The 13,763-nt window shown below is 30.6% G+C and overlaps 1 pseudogene; it reads right to left on the bottom strand.

Moving 5' to 3' along the window:
• Positions 1 to 247: 247 nt before the first annotated feature.
• On the bottom strand, positions 248 to 5,811 carry LOC122600657 (annotated as a pseudogene).
• Positions 5,812 to 13,763: the final 7,952 nt, after the last annotated feature.

The following is a 13,763-nucleotide window of genomic DNA, read 5'->3' as shown; positions in this document are numbered from 1 at the left end:
CACACAAAATAAGTCAACAGGATTATCTCAATAGTTGATTTCATAAATCATCTCCTTTTTCCCTTTTTTTTTAACAAAATAATCTATATTCTCTTAAATAATCCAAATTCTTTGGACCATTTTTCTTTCATATATAAAAATCATTAATCTCGTTAAATACAAGATATGGGTTTTGTAGATATAAAAACGATCTATTATATATAACCATCACCTGGATGGCCTAGTGTTCTCATAAAAGATCACAGCATGGGTAAACATCTTATGGGTGATCACATAAAGAGTTTGAGTCACAAAATATCCTAATTAATTAGGTTACATACAAGACACAAAAGATCGACTCGTCTACCAGGTATCTAGCTTGATTAACATGAACATCATCTACCCGTATTATTAATCAAGGCCTTTGATGTTAAAATGAATATATTTGGGGGTCTGGCAAATTTTTGATACCAAAAGATGTGCTTTTCAAAAATCTACCCACGTTTTGATGCTTTATGTACCAATTCTTGTCTTGTTATCATTCTTTTGCTCCCTTTTGCCCATTCTCTTCACTTTTCTGTCCTGATTTTTCCAATTTCTTTATCACCACCTCCCATTCATTAAATAACTCAATCATATCAAAATGAGTACCACAAAATATATATATGTATTATACACACACTTTAATGAGCTCTTCCCAAAGTGAACTCTAGATTGGGCTTCTTCATGAGACTGGTTACTGAAGGGCTTGATGAGGTCACTTCTGAAGATCTTTCATTCCTGATACCATTTGAATTCATTTCCTTCAATAATAAGAAAAACAGTTAATTATAAACATTACTTCATATATATCTAAAACCATGGTTAATAAATTTGTGAAACATACACTAATATTCTTTGACTGGTGACTATATATTGGTTTGGTTGTTCTATATTATTGAATGTAATTGAGTATCTCACTTGCAAGGAGTGCCATAACCAGTTTCCAATGTGGCATGGTTAATTTGATAATAAACATGGTAATATTAATTAATCTCAATGTATCAAGCTAGCTAGCATACAATTAAGTTATTGCATACTACTTTAGCTAGCAGATGCTATTTTATAATTTCAAATATCTGGCTTAGGTATGTAACCTAGATTTGGTGGGTGTTTCTTTATTGTCTTACCTTGATTTGTGTTGGTGCCTTTATAACTTGCTAGAAGACAATTGCCACTTAGGTATATATATAATCTAACTATTTCAAATATCTATGTCTTTTTGTAAGTAATATTTTTCCACTTTATATGATAAATGTATTTCATCTCCTATGCAAAGATTAATAAATTAATGCAAGAATTGCTTCCCTTTAAATATGTATAATTTAGATAGTCTCTTGTGTCAAATTTACATATATATCATTTTATTAGGTAGCTTGCACAACTAGAAGTTTCAATGTATATCTTTTATACTCCGTAGATTCTTATTCTTATATTCTCTTTTAGTTGGAAGTTATGATGATGATGATGAGTACAACAATAATCTCATAACATATCACACAGTATATGAAGTGTTGTACCGAGAAAAAGAGAAACTATTTCAATATTTTAGTTGACACAAAAATAGCGTTATATATCTACCTCATAATTATACGGTATGTTTGCTTTCAGATCTCCATGTTTGTCATCCAAAAAAACTTCCCTGCTACAAAATCCATGGCCAAAAGATTCACAAAGAGAGAATAATTCTAATCAGTGCAATGCCCATACATACCCATAAGCTAGAAAAGAAGAGAATTGAAAAAGCAAATCCATATAAAGAAAGCTATATAGCCTTGCATGTTTCAATGGCTAGTTTACAGCTATATATACGGCTTCTTACTTTACCATTTTGTATGAGATAAAAAAGCCAAAATCATATCAACCCATGTGATATGAGAAATCCACACATCATTACCCATACAATATGAGGGATTGGGAAAGCAAGAACAATTACAAGAAACACAAATGCATAGACAAAAGGTACAAGGAAGTTTCAAAGAGTATATAGCTAGCTTTTGAAACCAAGTTTAGAAGTAATATATACACAATGGGTCCCATCTTGAACGGTCTTAGTTGATTGAAAACCACAAAATCAAAAGGAAAGAGATGGGTAGGATTTTTTTTTTTACTTTCTTGTTTTTTTGACATGTAATGACAAGAGTAAATGGACTTTTATTGTTTCACTTTAAAGCCCCTTTTCAAGCCACTTGAAAGTGAGGTCGGTTTATTGGAAGCCTCAAAAAGCGAGGCACATAAGAGTGGCCAAAACTTTTATTTCACGACTTGACCATGCATTCTTCCCAAATAAATTTGTAACATACAATTGTACATGATGTATGATATGATCAAATTAAATAGGTTCAAAGTTAGCTACTATATATACTATACTATACCAATAAGTAATTTTTTACCTTGACGAATTGCTCCAGAAAACAATGCTGAAAATCTTTATCTTGATGAACACTAGACTGTCTTCCATTTTCAGATGATAACCCCGTTGCGTGAAACATAATATCGTCAGAATTATCCGCTGATGACCCATTCTCAAAAACTTCCGATTGTCCTAATTATTAATATATACCAAAAACCAAATTCATTAAGTTGATAAATTAATTAAGTATATCAAACAATTCATCAATTAGCAGGTATATAATCGAAAAACAAACATTTAAGGGTGGGTGGCTATCATATTATTAACCTGAAGAAACTAGTGCTTTGTGATCAGTCGTCTTTACAGTTCGATACATCTGCAAGAAGAAACAAAATATTACTACGTTAAAGATGTAATTGAAGGTAATTACATATTCAAATTCATATGTCATATAGTTAGTCCATCATATAATTTTCTAATTGTAAATATGCTTAATTCACACATACTCAATATATATTCTACTTACTTAATTTGTACTTAGATTATAAAACAAAGAAAAGAAAGATGCAAGTAGTTAAATTGTTTTTTTACCATATATATTAATTGTTAAGTAAGTAGTACGTGACACATGAGTGAATGCGTTTGATGTATCACCAAAAGGTTAAGAACGTACAGATGTGAATAAATGCTACAGCAGACTATATGTACATGTATATATATATGTGACCATGCATAAAGAAAGCATACAATTAAAAAACGAATCTCTTGTAGGCTGCATGTCTGTTTGAGTGAAAGACTACTGTACATTCAACCAATATATAACTTAACCACGGTTAAAATTTATATACATATATATATGTAGTTTAAAAAAAAAAACAAACAAACCACATGTGATATGATCCTAGACACACACTATCATTGACAAATGATGGCCTTTTTTGTACTTTCCCATATCTCAAGTATCCTTCTGAAAAGTAGACAATTATTATTATTATTATACATATACATTTTTTTTCTTTATTCAATTCAAACCTAATTAAGAAATTAATTAAACACACACACAATTACACACCGGATTGTGCGTAAAAACTAGCTTTATATATATCTTGGCTTGTGACCTCCATATCTTTGTTTTCATTTCAACAACAACAACATGACCCAATCTTTACGCGGGATATTGGGGAGGTAAGCTGTTTTCATTTCATTAGCCTTAATTTGTCTTGTTGTGCATATATATATATGAGTCTATATATATATATATGCAATTTTATTTATATTAATACAAAAAATGTGTACTAAAAAGCAAATAAAGCTGACTTTGAAACCTGTGGCAACTCAGAAGCATCTGATGTAGTAGCAGGAAGAGAAGAAGAACAAGAATATGTATAAGTGACAAAAATTACAGATAGGCCTCTGCATGGAAATATGTATATAATACTCTAGTATATGTTTTTGAACTTATTATTATATATAGTACTAGTATTTTGATATATATATATATATATACTTGTTTTTTTTGTGATAATTAAAAAAGTTGAGTTCACTATCTAAAAAGTCAAAAGTAAGCATAATAAATCAAAAGAGGTCTTTGCCTGCATAAGTTTACAAACTTCTGATTGAAGGTTTGTTCCTTTATGTACTATATATATATACATATATGTTTATTTATTAAATTAAATACTTCAAATATTTAAGTAGACAATGAATCTTGAAAAACTATAAAGTATATCAAAGATCCTTTGGATTGATACCAAACACAAGGCATTTTGGTTCTTAAAAAAAACCATAAGGATATAAAAAAGAAGTAATAATAGATATATTTATGCTATCTATCTGAAATATACCCAACTAATTAACAAATTAAGAGGGGGAATTATGAAGATAAGAGAGAGAAGTTTATTTTCTTCGTGACACATGCATTTATGAGAATTTCTGTGTACATTACTACTCGTATAATTATTTGCATCAATTTTGCATAAAAATCAACCATTATATATTTAAGATGAACCGAATTAAATTCAATTTTGGTTGTGTACAAGATAATCAAAATATATACCCACGGATTAGAAAATCGATCCATAGAAAATTTTCTCATGGAGTAGTACCCATGATTTAGTGGGCGGGGATTTGAAAGACCAATTAATTAGTCCTAGCTAGTCATGTAAATTGGAAAAATAAATTTGGCAAATAAAGCCCTTAATTGATTCCGTTAAAAATTAAGTGAATGTATATATGATCGAGCGAGCAATCAACAAAATATATAGTACAAGTAAAATGAGGTACAGTATATATAGATTCGAATTAAAATTAAAGCTCATGATGAATTAATTTAGAAATGCTTTTGAGGAAGCTAGCTAGCTTAATTAGGGTTATGAAATCATCAAGTTACCTGTAAGTGAGATTTGACATGTGCCAATGTAAGGTCCTTGACATCCATTAGCTCAAGAACTGACTTTGGCGTTGCTCCTGGTCGATATATAGAGTTCATCAATTTAATCAGAAACCAGTTAATTAATTATTAATTATATATTCAAAGAAAGGCACAAAAATAAAAAACTTCAAAATTAAAAAGAGTGACAATCAATCAATCAAGGGACACTATATATAATATATATACATATAATAAAATAAAATGAAGAGTGAGAGAGAGAGAGAAGTCAATCTAGGTAGGTAGCTATATAGGACATACTTTCATGGCCTCCGAGGAGCTCAACGGCATGAACAAAGCGAGCATGAAGAGTTGTCGTCCATCGCATCCTGGGAGCTCTAACGCCGCGCTTTGTAGTAGCTAATCTCGCCGCCATAAATCTTGCCCGCGCAATATTATTGTTGTTGTGAATACCACTACTACAGCTATTACTATTATTGTTGCTAGTATAAGTTAAAGAAGAAGCACAACTAGTACTAGAAGGAGCAGCAATATAATTAGGGCAAGAATAATAATCATGATCTAAAGAAGGATGAGTAGATATTATATGGAAATTACTAGAAGGGTGGGTATTTTGGTAATAAACAGGAACTCCTCTTATGGCTTGATGATGATGATGATGGTAGTAGTAGTGTTCCTTCTGGCCGGTGCGGGTCAGCTCCGAATCATTATAAGGACGGGTTAGCCATGGTGCATAAGAAGCTTCTTCTTCGGATCTAGTTGAGGCAGCTTTCTTCCAAAAATGACCCAAATCCGAATCATGATCCGAAGAAGCGGTGGCGGGTTGGGTGTTTGTTGGTAGGCTAATTCTAAGAGATAGGTCTGGTTGTTGTGCTGGGAATAACTCCATTCTTTTTTTTTTCCACTAATAATTATAACTTTGTTTGTATATATATATATATAACTTTTTTTTTGTTCTTGATTTCACTCTTTAGAAGTCATGATGATAAATAAATCAAGATAGATAGATAGATGTGTTGAGATGGGTTGTGTTTAATGGGGGAAAGATGAATTGAATTGAATTAAAGCTAGAGAGAGTATGAAGGGAAGGATATATGGATGTATATATGATATGAAGTATATGAATGAAAATGACACTTGAAAGACCCTTGGGAGAGTAGGGTGGGGTGGGGGACCTTTATTTTTTTTTTATGTGGACGTGGGGATAGGAAAAGAAGAAAAGAAAAGATGAAAAAAAAGGAAGGAAAAAAATAAAAAAAAGTGAATAAGTTTAAGACTTGATTCCTTGATTTTTAGTTTTTTACTACTTTAGAGGATTTGTTAATTAAAGTATTGCATCATGTGTAAATGTAATACCCGAAATCTATGGGAATTAGTGAGAAAAAAAATATAATTCACTGCCAATCAATAATTAGTGTTATCCCTTTAACTAATAATAACTGGAGTATATGCCATAATTAATGGCAACAAGAGGAACTGAAGTGTACTTTTTCTTGACTAAATTCCATGCATATACATTATCCATATACATAATGTGATTGATAATTGTACATGTGGCAACATTTTGTAAGAAAATGGTTGATTAATAGTCAAAATTAGTCTGATAAAAAGAAAAATTAAACCAAAAAGACTGTATAAAAAATAAGAATAGTCAAATTTAAACTGATAAAAGAGAAAGAAAAAAAAATTCAATTTATAAAAGCTACAACTCTAACTATATTACACATGACTTTAGCTATTAATTCCTTTATAGCTAGATACATTTTATCTATCATAAGTATATAAATTTCTATATCTCACATTTTATATGTTTACTAATTTGTTTATGACAAAATTAATCATCGTTGTTATGTATTTTTGTATATTTTTTACAACGCTAGATAGATTAATCTATATATCTTCCGTAATCTGCTCTTAATAATTTACTTCATTATTATTCTATAATCAAGTGAGGTATTTTAAGAAGTTTCATTGGGTTTCTCTTGTGTTTTGTTTCTATTAATCTCGGGAAATCACGGTGTTGCCGACAGCAATGGAAGCAGTAAGCATTGGAGTCGGCTTCATCTGACCAAATGCAACTCTGACATTTTTGATATTCGTGTGGCAATTTGACTTCTTTGGTCAAATGGTCCTAAACTTATATTGACTTTTTTCTTTTTTTTTTAACGATAAAAATTCATAACATTTTACAAACAAAAAAAACCTAATTTTTTTAATACGAAAAACTTATGCCATGAAGCCAAGATTTCAAAGTTTGAAATTATTTAAAATATAAATGTATCTATCGATGATTTGTTGCATCAAAAGAGTTCATCCCCAATTTATAAACTTAAATTGCATCAAAAGAGTTCATCCCCAATTTCAAACTTAAATTGCATCAAAAGAGTTCATAATTAATAATCTATCATAACACGTTTATAACTTTTCCAATTTCTAAAAATTTCATCCCCAACATTAGAATGTTAAGTATTTACATTACAAGAGCAATTAACCAACTATATCTCTCTTATTAAATTTGATCAAAGGCAATTTCTGTCAACGTAAAAAACATGAACATTAAAGTTATATACTTTAATTACTAAAGTTATATATGTGGTAATCTTCCATATGCATTTGGTGAAGTGGTTTTACCAACAAGGACAGTTTCTTCTTGTCAGTGTTCTAATAGTACGTACGTATTTCACTCCTTATTTTGAATTCACACAAGAAAAGAACTTTTATTGTTATATAAAGGAAAATTAAAGTAAGACAATTATCTTTAAAAAAGGCGAATATATATGTAGTGACATTTTAACCCACGTTGGTTTGCAGGAATGAATTTGTGTGTCTTTTAAGATTGTCAATGGGCTCCCAATAGCTTTTTATTGCTGATTTGAAAATAGTTTCGTTTATTCTTTTGATTTAAACATTTAAAGATCGCAGAGTTTATAGAGAGACTGCGCGCATGGTGCTTGATAATTTTCTTCCACTAAACACAATTTTATATTACGTATGTAAGTTTTTTCTTCTTCTAAAAGTTACATTAATGAAGACTTTTGCTCATCAACCATTTTCATTCAATAAACAAGCCCTTCAACTTGAAATTTTAGCTCTATATATTACCGCATAATAAATGATATTATAGATTGTATTCGGGTATTGAGATCGAAATGCTTAGAACAGAATCATATTTAATCATGAATTGAGTAGTAATTCCACAATTTATAGTTAGTTTGTATAAAATCTATTCAAATATAATACGGAGTAACTAATCTAAACTTTAATTAAAGTTTAATTTTAGTGAAGCATGAATTATTGTGTAAGAGGGATCTATTACTATTTTAGTTTTCTACTTTTTTTTTATCTAGCTACTAATTACCTTATATCATCACTTTAAATCATATTAAAATTATTTATTAAGCCATTCCACACTTTATGAATAAATAAGGAATAAAGAACGTGAACATATATATTTTGCTTTTAGTCTTCTTTTCAAAAGGTGGTGAGACTTAACTACCACGCAAAAAGGGCCCCTAAAAATAGATATATGTTTTATAAAATGAACATATAAAGGAGCATCAATCAAAATAACATATGTTCCAAAGTTATTTGACTAAGATTTTCATTCCCTAGTGTTGTTTTTATTTAACTTATCTTTTCTAGATGTACACTGCTAATGATTAGTAACAAAACTACATTAATTAGTGAGTATATATATTGTAACAAGAGAACTGAGAAGTTTTAATCTTAAATTAAAGAATGACCTCCTTAATTTACCTTGGATACTACACATATCTGGGAGAATAATGAGAATGTGGAAAAATATATTGTCGAAAGACAAGAATGATATGGAGTCTTAAGTTTTAAACAATGGCGGAACTTAAAAACTTACTATGGAGGGGCGGATTTAAATAAGACATACAATTTAGCTTTGAGATTGATTTTGTAAGCAATTAGACTATTATGGAGGAACATTCTTAGATGGTTAATGATGGTTAATGCACTGATTGATTGTTCATAATAATCATAATAGCCATCATCATTGGATGTTCTTTATATAAAGAACTTGATTTGCTATTCGTAATCTTAAATCTTAATATCCATCATCACTGGATGTTCTTTATATAAAGCTAGAGACAATACGAGATTAAACAAAAATGTTCTATTGGAAAAACTAGTGGCGGCTTAGTTCATTACTATATAAGTTAAAGTAAAAAAAAAAAGCAAAGAAAAAGTAACTCGACTTTTGTTATTGAACTATTACTAATAAAAAAGATGCAATTGTTGATACAAAAACCAATAAGAGTGTTACTTCAATGCAAAATATATAATACTACTTAGTCCAAAATGCAAACATTAAGTCTAATATATAAAATATTGAGGCTTTACAATCATGAGGGCCTAAAACGATTGCTTATTAGTCCCATAACTAGTATTGTTGAGCCACCCCTGATAAAAACATACAAGTTCTGAAAATTATTAAAATCAACATATGGGTTGTATGTTATTTTTCGACAGTGATACCAAAATTTTAAGAAATTTCCTAAAATCTTTAACTTATCTAATATATGTAGTTTTATAATTATAATAAAATACGCAGTAACACTTTCACAAAAATAACTTTAATAAAAATAAGGCCGAGGCAACACGCCAACACGGACGAAATTAAAAGCCAAGACTTAAAAGGTATATTTTTTTAACAATTTTTTTGAAAAGGGAGATTATTTAAACCATTACTTAATGGAGTATCACTCAAAAAATATTATCGTATCATGAAATAGAGTATCTGATGACCAGCCAAATTAAATGGCATTGTTGAAATCCGAAGCTTTACGATATGCTACATATATGAATCTAATGCTAGATTTTATAACGTAACATAAAGTATATATCATGTTTGTTAGGTGTCTTGTTCCTTGTATTAATTATATGTCGTCATTAAAGTTTGATTGGTGGCATTATATATACATTTTTTATGAATGATTCTAATGTCGAATACTTTTAATGGCCAAAAGTACGCATTATCTAACGAAACCTAGACAAGTAGGTCAAGCCTTCATGAATAAAATTGTGAACGTATCACTTCAAAATGTATTTTCCACTTCTACCTAGGGATAGGGATGGCAAAAAAAAACCCGTATATGATGGAGAAACCTGAAACCCGATACTATTGGGCTAGGTTCGGGTTCGGTCTGCGGGTCTAGGCCAGGTATGGGGATGAATTTATTTTTTTTAGGGACGGTTTTAGATATAAACCCGCATATCCGTCTCGTATATCTGAAATTCGCCCCGAACCCATATACCCGACCCATATATATTAGATTTCATAATAATAAAATTTCTATTTTCAGTTGGTCATGGATAGTATTAACCCATCAATGCATAGGAATAGTTCTCATAATGATAATTAGATTCCTTTTTACATATGTTTTGCGTACACACTGTAGTGCTTTTTCAACTTAATCTGCTTCATTGAGATATCAGGTAGATTAGAGAAGAGTGACTAGATTGTTCATTTGTTTGGTATCCTTAATAAATCAAAATGATAGTTGAAGTCTAGTGAGTCTATACGTAGGTTAGTGACTAGTTAGAGGGAGTTTAGATGTAATCATTGATTTCTGATGAATCTCATTACCCGTGAAGATACCCGTTACTCGACAGTTAGTAAGTAAAAGAGAACCCCGTCAGATCTGGGACGGGTATTTTTAAACGGGTCCAGGATTGCTTAAACCCGGCCAAAACCCGACCCGTTGTCATCCCTACTTCTACCTAAGATGTACGTAACTTTTCTTGTATAATTCTGGTTAATATAATGAAAGCATGTATGAATAATAAAGCTGTAGTATATGATATATGAAAGTAAAGTGTTGTCTTTCTATTTAATTTGGGTGAAAAACTTCTAAAATGTTATTTTAAAATTTTTTTTTTATAATCAGAAAATTATTGAACCTCATACGTACTTTTTATGTATTAGAAAAATTAATATATGAATGGTATTCATATATGTAAAAATGAGACAACACTATATTTAATTCCTCTCAAATATTCATTATACGATATGATTAAAACAAACTCAAAATACATACATAGAGTCACTTACATAGATATACAAATGGTCATCCCAGTTGGGTTGGGCCCATTGGACTACTACTAGTATACAACAATACAACATACATACAAACATAATTGTTCGATTCACATCATGAAATAATAGTAATGATAATAAGAGGACGAAAGGATACCACATGCGGACCTGTTCCTTCTAAATTTCATCCATGATTCTATGAAACTTGATCCATCGCACCAATATCAAGAATATGAGAAATTTAAGTTCTTTTTCAACAACTATATATGTAAAATTGTTAATGATTAAACAAATCAAGCAAATAATCTTGGCTTTGCATATGGTATCTTTTTAGCAACTTGATTCAAAGTTAATTGTCGGTTCAACTTGTTGTCTTCCGCTTTTGAAGTTACAAATGTTATTTACTATGATGAGTCTTGAAGGTGTAGTGATTTTGATCGTATTTAGATAGTATAATTTACAGATCTAGTATGGTTTCCGTATGTAAGCTTGATGTGGTCATGAGTACGATTTCAAGATCGATGGAAGACAAGTTCATGTCCCATGTAGTATAACTTTTATTAGTTGTGGATTCATGTGAAAATTATTAGGTCAGTCCACATTTGTAGCATAGAATATTACTACTAGTTATGTACCAAAGCTGGTTCAAATTGGAAACGTTACATCCCCAAATGAACATATGATTCTATGAAACATATCAATCAATACAAGAATATGACAAGTTAAGTGCCCTAAAATCTTACTATTTTAATGATTGATCAAATAGAGTATAAAAGTATATTTTAGTAACAAAAAGTTGGGGAACATATTGAATCTTTTGCAATGACTTTGGCTAAGAGAATTGGTCTATTCTAGTGCCCTACAAATCTTTGTGAACAAGTGAGTGAAAGCAACTTTGACAATAGCCCATTACCATAATTTACTTTTTGTTTAATCATCATTCTTTATCTCAATATACTTTTGTACCATTCTCTGATTAATTCTTTACTTGCTTTTTCCCCCTTTTTCCTATGTTCCATTCTAGTGACAGTAAAAGAAAGGTTGATGTGCCATTGGTTGCTAGAGAGTGAGACTCAGTCTTATACTAATGATGTTTTAAATTTTATTTTTGTTGGTTCAAGTTATATATGGATGTTTAAAACTATGCAAATATGATTCAGATTTATATATAAACTTAATAGATAGATATTTTCAATATGTAGAGATTGGGTCGATCTTCTTCTTGTTGTTGTTGTGTGCGTTCATTAGTACTCGCAACCTATTGGTTCATAGCCGGGTTATCAAGTCTCATTGATGTGATGTAATATGTTCATACAACTCTATTACTTTAACCAAATTAAAGGAGTTGAGACATAGTTGTTTAGTCAAGGTAAAAATGTGTAGGCTCATATATAATTGTGACATTATTGTTTAAAAGTAAGTTGCTTTATTGCGCTGTAAAGAAATGTTGGTATACCTCAAATGAACTTTGGGTCTTACCATAACTTTTTGACCATGCAACCATCAATAAAAAGGGATTTGGTCTATGTTTCTATTTACTCCATTTTTTTCTTAAGACCCTGATCTTTGATGATCTTTTTTGTCTAACTAATCCACATATATATAGTTTATCAAGAGCACCCATTCACAGAGCAGTTCTTCTTTTGGATTGAATTTACCTGCTAAATTGACATCTCTTTTGTACAAAAAACTTGGAAAAATGGAGAATATACAGGGGTGTCCCTTTGGCCTAATCTTAATCGGATACATTTAAAGTGTTTAGACATGGAAGAAGGAGAAATACAGAAATGATCTAACCCGTCTGGTAAAATATGTTGTACTTGATGTCATTTCTAGTAAGTGATAAGAACATAAATGCAACTTATTCACTAATCTAAGAAACTAGATCGAAGTGGTCATCAACTCCGTGGCTTAGCAAGGCTATTTGACAGCAAGAATGTTGCTGCTCTTCAGGGTAAAATAATCTGACCTGTCGTGATTTTCAACAGCGTAAAGTTGCGGTCTTTCTTGTGCCTTTTAATTAGTCGTAGTAGGCTATCTAAGTGTCTGATCAGATTTGGGCATTTAAGCTCCAAAAATTTGACCAAGATAAATTATGCATGCTTTTTAATAAACTAAATAACAAGTTTAAATCGACTTCAGTAAGCGACATGAGAAAGTTCACATTTGAACACGAGAGCCCAAGAAAAGGTGGATCAAGTTTTCCCTTTCCATAAAAATAAGGTCAGATGTTCGATTATTGTGGTAGACACCACTTCGTCTTAGCGCTCAGCCAACTTGATTCAACTCTCACGTGTTTAATCTGAGGCAGTCTGGCGTGGGCTATTCAACGTTTCCATAAAAATATGCGACAATTTTCGGATTGTTCACGATTAAACATTAGACTCTAAATATGTTACATATTCTTACAAAAATCATAACCTTTAGTGCACGGTGTAATTTAAATGTAACTTTATTATGTGATTCAATAGTCTACAATTTTTTTTAACTTTAAACAAATTAAAGGAGTGGAGACATAGTTATCTTGTCAAGGTAAAATGGGTTCTCATATTATTGTGACATTATTGTTTGAAAGTGGGTTGCTTTATTGTGCTGTAAAGAAATGTCGGTATACCTTATATAAACTATGGGTCTTACCATAACTCTTGAGTCTTGACCATGCAACCATCAAAACAAAGGATTGATGTTTGTTTTTCTAAGACCCTAATATGACCTTTCTGTCTAACTGATCCACATAATTAAGAGCAGCTAGCACCCATTCACACCTCTTTTATAGGAAAACCTTTGAAAAATGGTGAATATATTAACAGTACAGATCCAGGGGTATCCCTTTGGCCAATTCTTCACCGGATATAATTTTAAGACGTGAAAGTATTTAGCCTTGAAAGAACGATTTATGCATTTATGATCTAAACAATATGGTAGACATATATTGTTCA

The sequence above is a fragment of the Erigeron canadensis genome, chromosome 5, assembly GCF_010389155.1.
Source record: "Erigeron canadensis isolate Cc75 chromosome 5, C_canadensis_v1, whole genome shotgun sequence".
Classification (NCBI taxonomy): domain Eukaryota; kingdom Viridiplantae; phylum Streptophyta; class Magnoliopsida; order Asterales; family Asteraceae; genus Erigeron; species Erigeron canadensis.
This window is presented reverse-complemented; position numbering and strand designations above follow the sequence as displayed.